This window comes from Balaenoptera ricei, chromosome 2, assembly GCF_028023285.1.
Source record: "Balaenoptera ricei isolate mBalRic1 chromosome 2, mBalRic1.hap2, whole genome shotgun sequence".
Classification (NCBI taxonomy): Eukaryota; Metazoa; Chordata; class Mammalia; order Artiodactyla; family Balaenopteridae; genus Balaenoptera; species Balaenoptera ricei.
In genome coordinates, this window is record NC_082640.1 from 92,480,057 (window position 1) to 92,499,511 (window position 19,455).

Genomic DNA, 19,455 nt, shown 5'->3' on the forward strand with positions numbered 1-19,455 from the left:
GGAGCTGCCCATTTGGAGGGAACTGCGTTTACAAGCATGTGTACCCTGATGCCATAGAGAGGAGCCACAGAGACAGAAAGTGGGAACATCAAGCACATACCGGGCCCAACGAAGGAACCACTTCTGGGAGCTCATTGAGGAGAGAGAGAACGGCAACCCCTTTGACAACGACGAAGAAGAGGTTGTCACCTTTAAGCTGGGCGAGATGTTGCTTGTGCTTTTGGCTGCAGGTGGGGACGACGACCTGACAGACTCTGAAGACGAGTGGGACTTGTTTCACGATGAGCTGGAAGATTTTTATGACTTGGATCTATAGCAGCTTTGCTGGGCGTGTGAACTGGTCTGCTGAGCCTCAGACGGCAGCCCTCCCCGCTGGTGGCAGCAGTGCCCGTGGTTCTCTTCTAGGCAGGCCTCTCAACTCCAGGTGCTGTCGTGATAATTTTTACCCAGGGCCTGTCTTCTCAATCCCTCACCTTTCCCCGAGGAGTATGTTGTTTTCTCTGTTTAAATAAGTTACAAAGGTGAATCTTAAAGTTAGTTTTCTTGTAACATGAATTTAACGGTCAGACAGAGTGTAGGTTTGCTGCGTCATCTGTTTTCAGCCAGATTTACACAGTTCAAGGGTAGCATTTCTGGATTTCCAGTACTCATTTTTGAGGACCCCAGGTTCAAAAGTAACAGCATTGGCCCTGCTTTTGGGTCCAAGATTTGGGGTGATAGGTGAAGGATCTGAACTGTGGCATGTAGCCTTCTGCTATAGACTTAGGCGGATGCTTGAGGTTTCTGGTGAATTCTGCACATCTGTGTTTTTATATCTGTTCCCTGCCCTGGAATCCCCACCCTGTGCACTCGTTCTGTGGTTTTCGTCTCTTGTTTAATTGCACACAAGTACTACTGCTGGGTAACCAGAACCAGGTGCGACTGTGTTGAGATTTTTACTGTGTTTAGCCTGATAGGAAAATGGTGAAAGAACACATATAAAGATATAGCGGAATAGGGGCTTCCCTGGTGGCGCAGTGGTTGAGAATCTGCCTGCCAATGCAGGGGACACGGGTTCGAGCCCTGGTCTGGGAAGATCCCACATGCCGCGGAGCAACTGGGCCCGTGAGCCACAACTACTGAGCCTGCGCGTCTGGAGCCTGTGCTCTGCGACAAGAGAGGCCGCGATAGTGAGAGGCCCGCGCACCGCGATGAAGAGTGGCCCCCACTCGCCACAACTAGAGAAAGCCCTCGCACAGAAACGAAGACCCAACACAGCCAAAAATAAATATAAAAATAAATAAATAAATTAATTAATTAATTAAAAAAAAAAAAGATATAGCGGAATAAAATAAATGCAGAGTTGGAAGTTGACTCCCAAGGGCTGATAGACTTGGTATGTGTGTGTGTGTAACAAGCTTCTCATCCCTGCATAGATGCAGTGTCTGTAGCCTTAGTGGAAAAACTCAAGTTTACTGGTTTCAGCCTCGTGTGGCAAATAGATCTTAAAGGACAAAGCAGTATATTGGCAGCTGTTAATAGAGCAGGGCTAGCTCTGTCTATATAAATAGGGAAATGGGCTTAGCCATAGAGGTTCAACTATCTGGTTATCTCATGTATTAATACAAACTGGGTCTCAGTTACACAGTTGTATTTAATGTTTTATGATCTCCTAGACTTTCTCGTCCAGGCACTTTTTGACAAACCTTTGTCCTCATTTGAGGGGTTTTGTTGTCGGGTTCTTGGGTCCGTTTGTGTGGGTATTTGCCTCATTCCATCCCTGAGCTTTGCAGCTAGACAGGTGTGATTCAAAACTATGTTCTAAGGTGTTTCCTGTAGTGGAGTAATTGGTTTGCAGTAGTAAGTCATGTTTTTCCACTAAAAGGGGACGGAGGGGTGGTAATCCACGAGATACGCTAAAGTTAAATTGTTAGAAGAATTCCTTGATCAGAAAATATAAATTTGCGTTTTGTTGCTCTATTTCCTGAAAGTAACTTGGAGATGCCCCTGATTTGTCCATCTACTGCTTTGATTCCTTGGATACCACTCATACTTTCACGTTAAGCAAAAACAAGTAATTCTTGCAGGGGTCACTGTCTTTTTCAGCAGCCCTTTTGTAAGACGCACTTTTCCCATATAAAACAATTTTTAACCGCCCCCCCACCCAAAAAAAGAAGTAATGAGACATAAACTTAAAGGGCTTTTTCCTGGCACATTCCATTCTAGTTTACAACCTAGAACACCACTTCCATTAAGGCTCTGTTGCATTAGTAACCAGATTTGGTAAAGGAGAAATGCTGCCGCCTTGTGGCCGTTTCCCGCAAGAGCGGCTTTACACCCACAGCTAATGGTCATTAACATTCAGAAGGACTCGGGGCCGTAAAGGACACCTGCCCTCAAAAATTGTGCTGAGGTAAGGAATGGACAAAACAATTCAAAACAGGCCAATTTTTCAAGAAGATAGTATGAAGAGTGAAGTTTTACTCCCTCTCTTTAAAAAAAAAAAGGAAAATGAATAAAAGCTCAACCTCAGGAAGTATTAGACTCATGCAATCTAATCTACAAAAAGGTTTCAACGCACACCAGTCGACTGACCATCAGCAAAAAGTCTACAAACAATAAATGCTGAAGGGGCTTTAGAGAACTGTGTACCCTCTACCTGTTGGTGAGACGTAAAGTCGTAAGAGCCAACAATGAGAACAGAAAGGAGCTGTATTCAAAAGTAAAAATTGAGGTACCATTTAATCCAGCAGGCACACCACTGGGCCTCTCACCTGAGAAGACCAGAATCGAGAAGATATAGGCTGCAAAAGCTGCACAGCAGCCTTATTCACAATAGCCAAGATAGTGAAGCAACCAAAATGTTCTTCAACAGGTGAATGGATAAAGAAGAAGTGGTCCATGTACACAATGGAATATTAGCCATGGAAAACAATGAAACACTGCTCTTTGAGGCACCACAGGTGAACCTGGGGATAATCACCAAACATGATGTAAGTCGGAAAGCAAAAGACCTGTGTCCTATGATATCACTTACAGGGGTTAGCTAATAACTGACACAAATGAACATATTTCCACAGAGAAAGACGCTCACAGAATTAGAAAACAAACTATGCTCATGTAAAAGGAAAGGTGGGGGGAATGGATAAATTAAGATTAGTGTTACTATACGTATACAAATACATATTATATACATTTATCAAAAAGACCGACCATATAGCAAGGGAGGTCTACAGAACACTCTGTAATATTTTACATGGGAAGAGGATCTGTACAAGGATAGACATATATAATGTACAAATGAACCAGATTCTGTACACCTAGGACAAACAATATTCTAAAATTTACCCCGATTAAAAAAAGTAAAAAAAAAAAACCAAGAAGAAGTAATGAGACATAAACGTATGGGGGTTTCTCCTGGCACATTCCATTCTAATTTAAAACCTAGGAACATGACTTCCTGGAAGGCTCTGCTGCTGCCTTGGTACCCAGATTTGGGAACGGAGAAATGATGCCTCCTTGTGGCCATTTCCCACAACAGCAGCTTTAAACACATTGCTAAAGGTCACTAAATATTCACCAAACTTGCATTTATTTAAATGACACCTGCCCTCCAAAAGTTCCTGGGGTCGAAAATCGACCAAAATTTCAAAAGAGGGCAACCTTTCAAGATGACAATTTCAAGAGGTATATTGTACTCACATTTTTTTTTAACAGAAAACAAAAAGGCGAGGAAAAATGATGAATTTTAGGAATTTTTAAAGACATGCAAACCCAAATTACAAAAACCGACCAGCTCACAGCAGTCAGAATGGCCATTAGCAAAAATGCTGCAAACAATAAATGCTGAAGTGATTGTGGAGAGATGCTTACCCTCTCTTCTATGGGGGACGTGGTAAGAGCCACTAATGAAAACACAATGGAGGTGCTTTGAACATTGAGCTACAGGTCAATCATTCACACCCAGTGCTGGGCGTAACCCCTGAGAAATGAGAATCAAAAAGTCACAGGCTGGCAATCCTGCACTCCAGCAATATTTACCATAGCCCACACTTGGAAGCAACGAAAATATCCATCAATACAGGAATGCACCAAGAAGAAGTGGTCTATGTACACAATGGAATATTACTCCAATAAAAACTATAAATTAAATTTTAAAAACAAACAAAAGTAAGGAGACATCCGCTTTTGTGGGTTTATCCGGGCACATTCCACTCTAATTTATAACCGAGGAACACCACTGGCCGGGAGGGCTGTTTCCCTAGTTACCAGAGTGGGGAACGTAGAAAGGCTGCCGTCCTCTGGCCATTACCTGCAAAAGCAGCTTTAAAACCTGTGCTAATGCTCACTTCATATGAACAAGTACGGCAGGGCTGTAAATGAAACCTGCCCTCAAAATGTTTAGAGGGAGGTAAATGGCCAAAGCATTTCAAAATGTGACACATACTTTAAGAAAACACTTTGAAGAACTAAGCTGTAATCACAGATTGAAAAATAAAAGCACGTGCCTTAAAGCTCAATTTCAACGGATTATGAGACACATGCAAATTCAACCACAAAGAGGTATTATCTCAAACCAGTCAGAATAACCATCAGCAAGAAAACTATAAACAATAAATGCTGAAGGTGTTGTGGAGAAATGCATACGCTCAACTTTAAGAGGGACGTAACTTGGAAAGAGCCACTAATGAGAACTGAATGGAGGTGCCTTTAAAAGGGAAATATTGAGCTACCATATGATCCAGCAGGCCCCTTCCTGGACCTATAACCTCTGAAGACAGAACTGGAAAGGCACAGGCAGGCAAAACTGCACTGCACAGTATTACAATAGCCAAGATATGGAAGTAACCAAAAAGTCCACCAACAGATGGGAGGACAAAGAAGAACTGCTACATGTAGAGGTGGAATATTAGCTAGCGAAAAAATGAAACAATGCCATTTGCAGCACCATAGATGAGACTAGAAGTAATCACGCATCTTGTAGTAAGTGAGAAAGCGAAAGACACATATCCTATCCTATCACTTGTAGGTGTTACCAAAAAATTGATACCAATGAAGATATTTCCACAGAGAAAGGCAATCACAGATTCATTAAACAAACTTATGGTTCACCAAATGGAAAGGTGTGAGGATTGGATACGTTACGATATTGGGGTTAACAGAGATATACAAACACATGTGAAATACAGAATCACCAAAGACCTACAGAATACCAAGAGAAGACTACTCAACATTGTGTCATAACCTACATGGGAAAAGGATACGAAGAAGAAGAGATATATGTATATGTGTGAAAGAACCACATCTTGCACACCTAGAGCAAACAAAATCTTGTAATCAAATTTGCTGTGATAAAAAATAAAAATTTACTTAAAAATACGAACAAGAAGTAATGAGAAGGGGGTGCTCGGGCTCCGGCCCGCAGTTCGAGCGGCGAGAGCACTCAGAGACACGACGCGGGCCAGAGGGGAGTGAGCGGGCGCCTCAGTGTCCTCCCCCTTCCCACCCTTCGCCTCGCCGCCTTCTCCCCCCTCAGCCGGACCGGAATTATGTGATCCCGGAAGTTCCGGCGCCACTGCTGTGTGGGATAAACAGTAATGGCGGAGGCTGCAGCTCCGGGAACAACAGCCAAAACATCAAGAGCAGGAGCGGCAGGGGCGGCGGTGGCAGCGGCCTCCCCCACCCCTATCCCCACAGTCACCTCCCCGTCCCTGCAGGCACGGGATTTGGCAGCGACGGCAGCGGCGGCGGCTGGATCAAACAGGTCACCTGCAGGTATTTCATGCATGGGGTTTGTAAGGAAGGAGATAACTGTCGATACTCACGTGACCTCTCTGAGAGTCCATATGGTGTAGTGTACAAGTATTTTCAGCGAGAGTACTGTATTTACGGAGACCGCTGCAAATATGAACACAGCAAGCCATTGCAACTGCTACAGCTCTAACTGCAAAGTCACCCCTTGCTGCTTCCTCAAGTCTCTCATCAGTAGTTGGACAGATTGTTGAAATGCATATGGGCGAAGCTGAGTCAAGAAATTCAAACTTTTCAACTGTAGGAGCGGGTTCAGAAGACTGGGTGAACGCCATTGACTTTGTTCCTGGGCAGCCCTACTGTGGCCGTACTGCCTCTTCCTCCACTGAAGCACCCCTGCAGGGCTCAGTGACCAAGGAAGAATCAGAGAAGGAGCAAATTGCAGTGGGAACAAAGAAGCAGATCTGCCCCTATGCTGCAGTGGGAGAGTGCCGATATGGGGAGAACTGTGTGTATCTCCATGGAAACGCGTGTGATATGTGTGGGCTGCAGGTCTTCCATCCAGTGGATGCTGCCCAAAGATCACAACACATCAAATCTTGCATCGAGGCCCATGAGAAGGACATGGAGCTCTCGTTTGCTGTGCAGCACAGCAAGGACATGGTGTGTGGGATCTGCATGGAGGTGGTCTATGAGAAAGCCAACCCCCGCGAGCGCCGCTTCGGAATCCTCTCCAACTGCAACCACACCTACTGTCTCAAGTGTATTCGCAAGTGGAGGAGTGCTAAGCAATTTGAGAGCAAGATCATAAAGTACTGCCCAGAATGCCGGATCACATCTAACATTGTCATTCCAAGTGAGTACTGGGTGGAGGAGAAAGAAGAGAAGCAGAAACTCATTCAGAAATACAAGGAGGCAATGAGCAACAAGGTGTGCAGGTATTTTGACGAAGGACGTGGGAGCTGCCCATTTGGAGGGAACTGCGTTTACAAGCATGTGTACCCTGATGCCATAGAGAGGAGCCACAGAGACAGAAAGTGGGAACATCAAGCACATACCGGGCCCAACAAAGGAACCACTTCTGGGAGCTCATTGAGGAGAGAGAGAACGGCAACCCCTTTGACAACGACGAAGAAGAGGTTGTCACCTTTAAGCTGGGCGAGATGTTGCTTGTGCTTTTGGCTGCAGGTGGGGACGACGACCTGACAGACTCTGAAGACGAGTGGGACTTGTTTCACGATGAGCTGGAAGATTTTTATGACTTGGATCTATAGCAGCTTTGCTGGGCGTGTGAACTGGTCTGCTGAGCCTCAGACGGCAGCCCTCCCCGCTGGTGGCAGCAGTGCCCGTGGTTCTCTTCTAGGCAGGCCTCTCAACTCCAGGTGCTGTCGTGATAATTTTTACCCAGGGCCTGTCTTCTCAATCCCTCACCTTTCCCCGAGGAGTATGTTGTTTTCTCTGTTTAAATAAGTTACAAAGGTGAATCTTAAAGTTAGTTTTCTTGTAACATGAATTTAACGGTCAGACAGAGTGTAGGTTTGCTGCGTCATCTGTTTTCAGCCAGATTTACACAGTTCAAGGGTAGCATTTCTGGATTTCCAGTACTCATTTTTGAGGACCCCAGGTTCAAAAGTAACAGCATTGGCCCTGCTTTTGGGTCCAAGATTTGGGGTGATAGGTGAAGGATCTGAACTGTGGCATGTAGCCTTCTGCTATAGACTTAGGCGGATGCTTGAGGTTTCTGGTGAATTCTGCACATCTGTGTTTTTATATCTGTTCCCTGCCCTGGAATCCCCACCCTGTGCACTCGTTCTGTGGTTTTCGTCTCTTGTTTAATTGCACACAAGTACTACTGCTGGGTAACCAGAACCAGGTGCGACTGTGTTGAGATTTTTACTGTGTTTAGCCTGATAGGAAAATGGTGAAAGAACACATATAAAGATATAGCGGAATAGGGGCTTCCCTGGTGGCGCAGTGGTTGAGAATCTGCCTGCCAATGCAGGGGACACGGGTTCGAGCCCTGGTCTGGGAAGATCCCACATGCCGCGGAGCAACTGGGCCCGTGAGCCACAACTACTGAGCCTGCGCGTCTGGAGCCTGTGCTCTGCGACAAGAGAGGCCGCGATAGTGAGAGGCCCGCGCACCGCGATGAAGAGTGGCCCCCACTCGCCACAACTAGAGAAAGCCCTCGCACAGAAACGAAGACCCAACACAGCCAAAAATAAATATAAAAATAAATAAATAAATTAATTAATTAATTAAAAAAAAAAAAGATATAGCGGAATAAAATAAATGCAGAGTTGGAAGTTGACTCCCAAGGGCTGATAGACTTGGTATGTGTGTGTGTGTAACAAGCTTCTCATCCCTGCATAGATGCAGTGTCTGTAGCCTTAGTGGAAAAACTCAAGTTTACTGGTTTCAGCCTCGTGTGGCAAATAGATCTTAAAGGACAAAGCAGTATATTGGCAGCTGTTAATAGAGCAGGGCTAGCTCTGTCTATATAAATAGGGAAATGGGCTTAGCCATAGAGGTTCAACTATCTGGTTATCTCATGTATTAATACAAACTGGGTCTCAGTTACACAGTTGTATTTAATGTTTTATGATCTCCTAGACTTTCTCGTCCAGGCACTTTTTGACAAACCTTTGTCCTCATTTGAGGGGTTTTGTTGTCGGGTTCTTGGGTCCGTTTGTGTGGGTATTTGCCTCATTCCATCCCTGAGCTTTGCAGCTAGACAGGTGTGATTCAAAACTATGTTCTAAGGTGTTTCCTGTAGTGGAGTAATTGGTTTGCAGTAGTAAGTCATGTTTTTCCACTAAAAGGGGACGGAGGGGTGGTAATCCACGAGATACGCTAAAGTTAAATTGTTAGAAGAATTCCTTGATCAGAAAATATAAATTTGCGTTTTGTTGCTCTATTTCCTGAAAGTAACTTGGAGATGCCCCTGATTTGTCCATCTACTGCTTTGATTCCTTGGATACCACTCATACTTTCACGTTAAGCAAAAACAAGTAATTCTTGCAGGGGTCACTGTCTTTTTCAGCAGCCCTTTTGTAAGACGCACTTTTCCCATATAAAACAATTTTTAACCGCCCCCCCACCCAAAAAAAGAAGTAATGAGACATAAACTTAAAGGGCTTTTTCCTGGCACATTCCATTCTAGTTTACAACCTAGAACACCACTTCCATTAAGGCTCTGTTGCATTAGTAACCAGATTTGGTAAAGGAGAAATGCTGCCGCCTTGTGGCCGTTTCCCGCAAGAGCGGCTTTACACCCACAGCTAATGGTCATTAACATTCAGAAGGACTCGGGGCCGTAAAGGACACCTGCCCTCAAAAATTGTGCTGAGGTAAGGAATGGACAAAACAATTCAAAACAGGCCAATTTTTCAAGAAGATAGTATGAAGAGTGAAGTTTTACTCCCTCTCTTTAAAAAAAAAAAGGAAAATGAATAAAAGCTCAACCTCAGGAAGTATTAGACTCATGCAATCTAATCTACAAAAAGGTTTCAACGCACACCAGTCGACTGACCATCAGCAAAAAGTCTACAAACAATAAATGCTGAAGGGGCTTTAGAGAACTGTGTACCCTCTACCTGTTGGTGAGACGTAAAGTCGTAAGAGCCAACAATGAGAACAGAAAGGAGCTGTATTCAAAAGTAAAAATTGAGGTACCATTTAATCCAGCAGGCACACCACTGGGCCTCTCACCTGAGAAGACCAGAATCGAGAAGATATAGGCTGCAAAAGCTGCACAGCAGCCTTATTCACAATAGCCAAGATAGTGAAGCAACCAAAATGTTCTTCAACAGGTGAATGGATAAAGAAGAAGTGGTCCATGTACACAATGGAATATTAGCCATGGAAAACAATGAAACACTGCTCTTTGAGGCACCACAGGTGAACCTGGGGATAATCACCAAACATGATGTAAGTCGGAAAGCAAAAGACCTATGTCCTATGATATCACTTACAGGGGTTAGCTAATAACTGACACAAATGAACATATTTCCACAGAGAAAGACGCTCACAGAATTAGAAAACAAACTATGCTCATGTAAAAGGAAAGGTGGGGGGAATGGATAAATTAAGATTAGTGTTACTATACGTATACAAATACATATTATATACATTTATCAAAAAGACCGACCATATAGCAAGGGAGGTCTACAGAACACTCTGTAATATTTTACATGGGAAGAGGATCTGTACAAGGATAGACATATATAATGTACAAATGAACCAGATTCTGTACACCTAGGACAAACAATATTCTAAAATTTACCCCGATTAAAAAAAGTAAAAAAAAAAACCAAGAAGAAGTAATGAGACATAAACGTATGGGGGTTTCTCCTGGCACATTCCATTCTAATTTAAAACCTAGGAACATGACTTCCTGGAAGGCTCTGCTGCTGCCTTGGTACCCAGATTTGGGAACGGAGAAATGATGCCTCCTTCTGGCCATTTCCCACAACAGCAGCTTTAAACACATTGCTAAAGGTCACTAAATATTCACCAAACTTGCATTTATTTAAATGACACCTGCCCTCCAAAAGTTCCTGGGGTCGAAAATCGACCAAAATTTCAAAAGAGGGCAACCTTTCAAGATGACAATTTCAAGAGGTATATTGTACTCACATTTTTTTTAACAGAAAACAAAAAGGCGAGGAAAAATGATGAATTTTAGGAATTTTTAAAGACATGCAAACCCAAATTACAAAAACCGACCAGCTCACAGCAGTCAGAATGGCCATTAGCAAAAATGCTGCAAACAATAAATGCTGAAGTGATTGTGGAGAGATGCTTACCCTCTCTTCTATGGGGGACGTGGTAAGAGCCACTAATGAAAACACAATGGAGGTGCTTTGAACATTGAGCTACAGGTCAATCATTCACACCCAGTGCTGGGCGTAACCCCTGAGAAATGAGAATCAAAAAGTCACAGGCTGGCAATCCTGCACTCCAGCAATATTTACCATAGCCCACACTTGGAAGCAACGAAAATATCCATCAATACAGGAATGCACCAAGAAGAAGTGGTCTATGTACACAATGGAATATTACTCCAATAAAAACTATAAATTAAATTTTAAAAACAAACAAAAGTAAGGAGACATCCGCTTTTGTGGGTTTATCCGGGCACATTCCACTCTAATTTATAACCGAGGAACACCACTGGCCGGGAGGGCTGTTTCCCTAGTTACCAGAGTGGGGAACGTAGAAAGGCTGCCGTCCTCTGGCCATTACCTGCAAAAGCAGCTTTAAAACCTGTGCTAATGCTCACTTCATATGAACAAGTACGGCAGGGCTGTAAATGAAACCTGCCCTCAAAATGTTTAGAGGGAGGTAAATGGCCAAAGCATTTCAAAATGTGACACATACTTTAAGAAAACACTTTGAAGAACTAAGCTGTAATCACAGATTGAAAAATAAAAGCACGTGCCTTAAAGCTCAATTTCAACGGATTATGAGACACATGCAAATTCAACCACAAAGAGGTATTATCTCAAACCAGTCAGAATAACCATCAGCAAGAAAACTATAAACAATAAATGCTGAAGGTGTTGTGGAGAAATGCATACGCTCAACTTTAAGAGGGACGTAACTTGGAAAGAGCCACTAATGAGAACTGAATGGAGGTGCCTTTAAAAGGGAAATATTGAGCTACCATATGATCCAGCAGGCCCCTTCCTGGACCTATAACCTCTGAAGACAGAACTGGAAAGGCACAGGCAGGCAAAACTGCACTGCACAGTATTACAATAGCCAAGATATGGAAGTAACCAAAAAGTCCACCAACAGATGGGAGGACAAAGAAGAACTGCTACATGTAGAGGTGGAATATTAGCTAGCGAAAAAATGAAACAATGCCATTTGCAGCACCATAGATGAGACTAGAAGTAATCACGCATCTTGTAGTAAGTGAGAAAGCGAAAGACACATATCCTATCCTATCACTTGTAGGTGTTACCAAAAAATTGATACCAATGAAGATATTTCCACAGAGAAAGGCAATCACAGATTCATTAAACAAACTTATGGTTCACCAAATGGAAAGGTGTGAGGATTGGATACGTTACGATATTGGGGTTAACAGAGATATACAAACACATGTGAAATACAGAATCACCAAAGACCTACAGAATACCAAGAGAAGACTATTCAACATTGTGTCATAACCTACATGGGAAAAGGATACGAAGAAGAAGAGATATATGTATATGTGTGAAAGAACCACATCTTGCACACCTAGAGCAAACAAAATCTTGTAATCAAATTTGCTGTGATAAAAAATAAAAATTTACTTAAAAATACGAACAAGAAGTAATGAGAAGGGGGTGCTCGGGCTCCGGCCCGCAGTTCGAGCGGCGAGAGCACTCAGAGACACGACGCGGGCCAGAGGGGAGTGAGCGGGCGCCTCAGTGTCCTCCCCCTTCCCACCCTTCGCCTCGCCGCCTTCTCCCCCCTCAGCCGGACCGGAATTATGTGATCCCGGAAGTTCCGGCGCCACTGCTGTGTGGGATAAACAGTAATGGCGGAGGCTGCAGCTCCGGGAACAACAGCCAAAACATCAAGAGCAGGAGCGGCAGGGGCGGCGGTGGCAGCGGCCTCCCCCACCCCTATCCCCACAGTCACCTCCCCGTCCCTGCAGGCACGGGATTTGGCAGCGACGGCAGCGGCGGCGGCTGGATCAAACAGGTCACCTGCAGGTATTTCATGCATGGGGTTTGTAAGGAAGGAGATAACTGTCGATACTCACGTGACCTCTCTGAGAGTCCATATGGTGTAGTGTACAAGTATTTTCAGCGAGAGTACTGTATTTACGGAGACCGCTGCAAATATGAACACAGCAAGCCATTGCAACTGCTACAGCTCTAACTGCAAAGTCACCCCTTGCTGCTTCCTCAAGTCTCTCATCAGTAGTTGGACAGATTGTTGAAATGCATATGGGCGAAGCTGAGTCAAGAAATTCAAACTTTTCAACTGTAGGAGCGGGTTCAGAAGACTGGGTGAACGCCATTGACTTTGTTCCTGGGCAGCCCTACTGTGGCCGTACTGCCTCTTCCTCCACTGAAGCACCCCTGCAGGGCTCAGTGACCAAGGAAGAATCAGAGAAGGAGCAAATTGCAGTGGGAACAAAGAAGCAGATCTGCCCCTATGCTGCAGTGGGAGAGTGCCGATATGGGGAGAACTGTGTGTATCTCCATGGAAACGCGTGTGATATGTGTGGGCTGCAGGTCTTCCATCCAGTGGATGCTGCCCAAAGATCACAACACATCAAATCTTGCATCGAGGCCCATGAGAAGGACATGGAGCTCTCGTTTGCTGTGCAGCACAGCAAGGACATGGTGTGTGGGATCTGCATGGAGGTGGTCTATGAGAAAGCCAACCCCCGCGAGCGCCGCTTCGGAATCCTCTCCAACTGCAACCACACCTACTGTCTCAAGTGTATTCGCAAGTGGAGGAGTGCTAAGCAATTTGAGAGCAAGATCATAAAGTACTGCCCAGAATGCCGGATCACATCTAACATTGTCATTCCAAGTGAGTACTGGGTGGAGGAGAAAGAAGAGAAGCAGAAACTCATTCAGAAATACAAGGAGGCAATGAGCAACAAGGTGTGCAGGTATTTTGACGAAGGACGTGGGAGCTGCCCATTTGGAGGGAACTGCGTTTACAAGCATGTGTACCCTGATGCCATAGAGAGGAGCCACAGAGACAGAAAGTGGGAACATCAAGCACATACCGGGCCCAACAAAGGAACCACTTCTGGGAGCTCATTGAGGAGAGAGAGAACGGCAACCCCTTTGACAACGACGAAGAAGAGGTTGTCACCTTTAAGCTGGGCGAGATGTTGCTTGTGCTTTTGGCTGCAGGTGGGGACGACGACCTGACAGACTCTGAAGACGAGTGGGACTTGTTTCACGATGAGCTGGAAGATTTTTATGACTTGGATCTATAGCAGCTTTGCTGGGCGTGTGAACTGGTCTGCTGAGCCTCAGACGGCAGCCCTCCCCGCTGGTGGCAGCAGTGCCCGTGGTTCTCTTCTAGGCAGGCCTCTCAACTCCAGGTGCTGTCGTGATAATTTTTACCCAGGGCCTGTCTTCTCAATCCCTCACCTTTCCCCGAGGAGTATGTTGTTTTCTCTGTTTAAATAAGTTACAAAGGTGAATCTTAAAGTTAGTTTTCTTGTAACATGAATTTAACGGTCAGACAGAGTGTAGGTTTGCTGCGTCATCTGTTTTCAGCCAGATTTACACAGTTCAAGGGTAGCATTTCTGGATTTCCAGTACTCATTTTTGAGGACCCCAGGTTCAAAAGTAACAGCATTGGCCCTGCTTTTGGGTCCAAGATTTGGGGTGATAGGTGAAGGATCTGAACTGTGGCATGTAGCCTTCTGCTATAGACTTAGGCGGATGCTTGAGGTTTCTGGTGAATTCTGCACATCTGTGTTTTTATATCTGTTCCCTGCCCTGGAATCCCCACCCTGTGCACTCGTTCTGTGGTTTTCATCTCTTGTTTAATTGCACACAAGTACTACTGCTGGGTAACCAGAACCAGGTGCGACTGTGTTGAGATTTTTACTGTGTTTAGCCTGATAGGAAAATGGTGAAAGAACACATATAAAGATATAGCGGAATAGGGGCTTCCCTGGTGGCGCAGTGGTTGAGAATCTGCCTGCCAATGCAGGGGACACGGGTTCGAGCCCTGGTCTGGGAAGATCCCACATGCCGCGGAGCAACTGGGCCCGTGAGCCACAACTACTGAGCCTGCGCGTCTGGAGCCTGTGCTCTGCGACAAGAGAGGCCGCGATAGTGAGAGGCCCGCGCACCGCGATGAAGAGTGGCCCCCACTCGCCACAACTAGAGAAAGCCCTCGCACAGAAACGAAGACCCAACACAGCCAAAAATAAATATAAAAATAAATAAATAAATAAATAAATAAATAAATTAAAAAAAAAAAAAAAGATATAGCGGAATAAAATAAATGCAGAGTTGGAAGTTGACTCCCAAGGGCTGATAGACTTGGTATGTGTGTGTGTGTAACAAGCTTCTCATCCCTGCATAGATGCAGTGTCTGTAGCCTTAGTGGAAAAACTCAAGTTTACTGGTTTCAGCCTCGTGTGGCAAATAGATCTTAAAGGACAAAGCAGTATATTGGCAGCTGTTAATAGAGCAGGGCTAGCTCTGTCTATATAAATAGGGAAATGGGCTTAGCCATAGAGGTTCAACTATCTGGTTATCTCATGTATTAATACAAACTGGGTCTCAGTTACACAGTTGTATTTAATGTTTTATGATCTCCTAGACTTTCTCGTCCAGGCACTTTTTGACAAACCTTTGTCCTCATTTGAGGGGTTTTGTTGTCGGGTTCTTGGGTCCGTTTGTGTGGGTATTTGCCTCATTCCATCCCTGAGCTTTGCAGCTAGACAGGTGTGATTCAAAACTATGTTCTAAGGTGTTTCCTGTAGTGGAGTAATTGCTTTGCAGTAGTAAGTCATGTTTTTCCACTAAAAGGGGACGGAGGGGTGGTAATCCACGAGATACGCTAAAGTTAAATTGTTAGAAGAATTCCTTGATCAGAAAATATAAATTTGCGTTTTGTTGCTCTATTTCCTGAAAGTAACTTGGAGATGCCCCTGATTTGTCCATCTACTGCTTTGATTCCTTGGATACCACTCATACTTTCACGTTAAGCAAAAACAAGTAATTCTTGCAGGGGTCACTGTCTTTTTCAGCAGCCCTTTTGTAAGACGCACTTTTCCCATATAAAACAATTTTTAACCGCCCCCCCACCCAAAAAAAGAAGTAATGAGACATAAACTTAAAGGGCTTTTTCCTGGCACATTCCATTCTAGTTTACAACCTAGAACACCACTTCCATTAAGGCTCTGTTGCATTAGTAACCAGATTTGGTAAAGGAGAAATGCTGCCGCCTTGTGGCCGTTTCCCGCAAGAGCGGCTTTACACCCACAGCTAATGGTCATTAACATTCAGAAGGACTCGGGGCCGTAAAGGACACCTGCCCTCAAAAATTGTGCTGAGGTAAGGAATGGACAAAACAATTCAAAACAGGCCAATTTTTCAAGAAGATAGTATGAAGAGTGAAGTTTTACTCCCTCTCTTTAAAAAAAAAAAGGAAAATGAATAAAAGCTCAACCTCAGGAAGTATTAGACTCATGCAATCTAATCTACAAAAAGGTTTCAACGCACACCAGTCGACTGACCATCAGCAAAAAGTCTACAAACAATAAATGCTGAAGGGGCTTTAGAGAACTGTGTACCCTCTACCTGTTGGTGAGACGTAAAGTCGTAAGAGCCAACAATGAGAACAGAAAGGAGCTGTATTCAAAAGTAAAAATTGAGGTACCATTTAATCCAGCAGGCACACCACTGGGCCTCTCACCTGAGAAGACCAGAATCGAGAAGATATAGGCTGCAAAAGCTGCACAGCAGCCTTATTCACAATAGCCAAGATAGTGAAGCAACCAAAATGTTCTTCAACAGGTGAATGGATAAAGAAGAAGTGGTCCATGTACACAATGGAATATTAGCCATGGAAAACAATGAAACACTGCTCTTTGAGGCACCACAGGTGAACCTGGGGATAATCACCAAACATGATGTAAGTCGGAAAGCAAAAGACCTATGTCCTATGATATCACTTACAGGGGTTAGCTAATAACTGACACAAATGAACATATTTCCACAGAGAAAGACGCTCACAGAATTAGAAAACAAACTATGCTCATGTAAAAGGAAAGGTGGGGGGAATGGATAAATTAAGATTAGTGTTACTATACGTATACAAATACATATTATATACATTTATCAAAAAGACCGACCATATAGCAAGGGAGGTCTACAGAACACTCTGTAATATTTTACATGGGAAGAGGATCTGTACAAGGATAGACATATATAATGTACAAATGAACCAGATTCTGTACACCTAGGACAAACAATATTCTAAAATTTACCCCGATTAAAAAAAGTAAAAAAAAAAACCAAGAAGAAGTAATGAGACATAAACGTATGGGGGTTTCTCCTGGCACATTCCATTCTAATTTAAAACCTAGGAACATGACTTCCTGGAAGGCTCTGCTGCTGCCTTGGTACCCAGATTTGGGAACGGAGAAATGATGCCTCCTTGTGGCCATTTCCCACAACAGCAGCTTTAAACACATTGCTAAAGGTCACTAAATATTCACCAAACTTGCATTTATTTAAATGACACCTGCCCTCCAAAAGTTCCTGGGGTCGAAAATCGACCAAAATTTCAAAAGAGGGCAACCTTTCAAGATGACAATTTCAAGAGGTATATTGTACTCACATTTTTTTTTAACAGAAAACAAAAAGGCGAGGAAAAATGATGAATTTTAGGAATTTTTAAAGACATGCAAACCCAAATTACAAAAACCGACCAGCTCACAGCAGTCAGAATGGCCATTAGCAAAAATGCTGCAAACAATAAATGCTGAAGTGATTGTGGAGAGATGCTTACCCTCTCTTCTATGGGGGACGTGGTAAGAGCCACTAATGAAAACACAATGGAGGTGCTTTGAACATTGAGCTACAGGTCAATCATTCACACCCAGTGCTGGGCGTAACCCCTGAGAAATGAGAATCAAAAAGTCACAGGCTGGCAATCCTGCACTCCAGCAATATTTACCATAGCCCACACTTGGAAGCAACGAAAATATCCATCAATACAGGAATGCACCAAGAAGAAGTGGTCTATGTACACAATGGAATATTACTCCAATAAAAACTATAAATTAAATTTTAAAAACAAACAAAAGTAAGGAGACATCCGCTTTTGTGGGTTTATCCGGGCACATTCCACTCTAATTTATAACCGAGGAACACCACTGGCCGGGAGGGCTGTTTCCCTAGTTACCAGAGTGGGGAACGTAGAAAGGCTGCCGTCCTCTGGCCATTACCTGCAAAAGCAGCTTTAAAACCTGTGCTAATGCTCACTTCATATGAACAAGTACGGCAGGGCTGTAAATGAAACCTGCCCTCAAAATGTTTAGAGGGAGGTAAATGGCCAAAGCATTTCAAAATGTGACACATACTTTAAGAAAACACTTTGAAGAACTAAGCTGTAATCACAGATTGAAAAATAAAAGCACGTGCCTTAAAGCTCAATTTCAACGGATTATGAGACACATGCAAATTCAACCACAAAGAGGTATTATCTCAAACCAGTCAGAATAACCATCAGCAAGAAAACTATAAACAATAAATGCTGAAGGTGTTGTGGAGAAATGCATACGCTCAACTTTAAGAGGGACGTAACTTGGAAAGAGCCACTAATGAGAACTGAATGGAGGTGCCTTTAAAAGGGAAATATTGAGCTACCATATGATCCAGCAGGCCCCTTCCTGGACCTATAACCTCTGAAGACAGAACTGGAAAGGCACAGGCAGGCAAAACTGCACTGCACAGTATTACAATAGCCAAGATATGGAAGTAACCAAAAAGTCCACCAACAGATGGGGGGACAAAGAAGAACTGCTACATGTAGAGGTGGAATATTAGCTAGCGAAAAAATGAAACAATGCCATTTGCAGCACCATAGATGAGACTAGAAGTAATCACGCATCTTGTAGTAAGTGAGAAAGCGAAAGACACATATCCTATCCTATCACTTGTAGGTGTTACCAAAAAATTGATACCAATGAAGATATTTCCACAGAGAAAGGCAATCACAGATTCATTAAACAAACTTATGGTTCACCAAATGGAAAGGTGTGAGGATTAGATACGTTACGATATTGGGGTTAACAGAGATATACAAACACATGTGAAATACAGAATCACCAAAGACCTACAGAATACCAAGAGAAGACTACTCAACATTGTGTCATAACCTACATGGGAAAAGGATACGAAGAAGAAGAGATATATGTATATGTGTGAAAGAACCACATCTTGCACACCTAGAGCAAACAAAATCTTGTAATCAAATTTGCTGTGATAAAAAATAAAAATTTACTTAAAAATACGAACAAGAAGTAATGAGAAGGGGGTGCTCGGGCTCCGGCCCGCAGTTCGAGCGGCGAGAGCACTCAGAGACACGACGCGGGCCAGAGGGGAGTGAGCGGGCGCCTCAGTGTCCTCCCCCTTCCCACCCTTCGCCTCGCCGCCTTCTCCCCCCTCAGCCGGACCGGAATTATGTGATCCCGGAAGTTCCGGCGCCACTGCTGTGTGGGATAAACAGTAATGGCGGAGGCTGCAGCTCCGGGAACAACAGCCAAAACATCAAGAGCAGGAGCGGCAGGGGCGGCGGTGGCAGCGGCCTCCCCCACCCCTATCCCCACAGTCACCTCCCCGTCCCTGCAGGCACGGGATTTGGCAGCGACGGCAGCGGCGGCGGCTGGATCAAACAGGTCACCTGCAGGTATTTCATGCATGGGGTTTGTAAGGAAGGAGATAACTGTCGATACTCACGTGACCTCTCTGAGAGTCCATATGGTGTAGTGTACAAGTATTTTCAGCGAGAGTACTGTATTTACGGAGACCGCTGCAAATATGAACACAGCAAGCCATTGCAACTGCTACAGCTCTAACTGCAAAGTCACCCCTTGCTGCTTCCTCAAGTCTCTCATCAGTAGTTGGACAGATTGTTGAAATGCATATGGGCGAAGCTGAGTCAAGAAATTCAAACTTTTCAACTGTAGGAGCGGGTTCAGAAGACTGGGTGAACGCCATTGACTTTGTT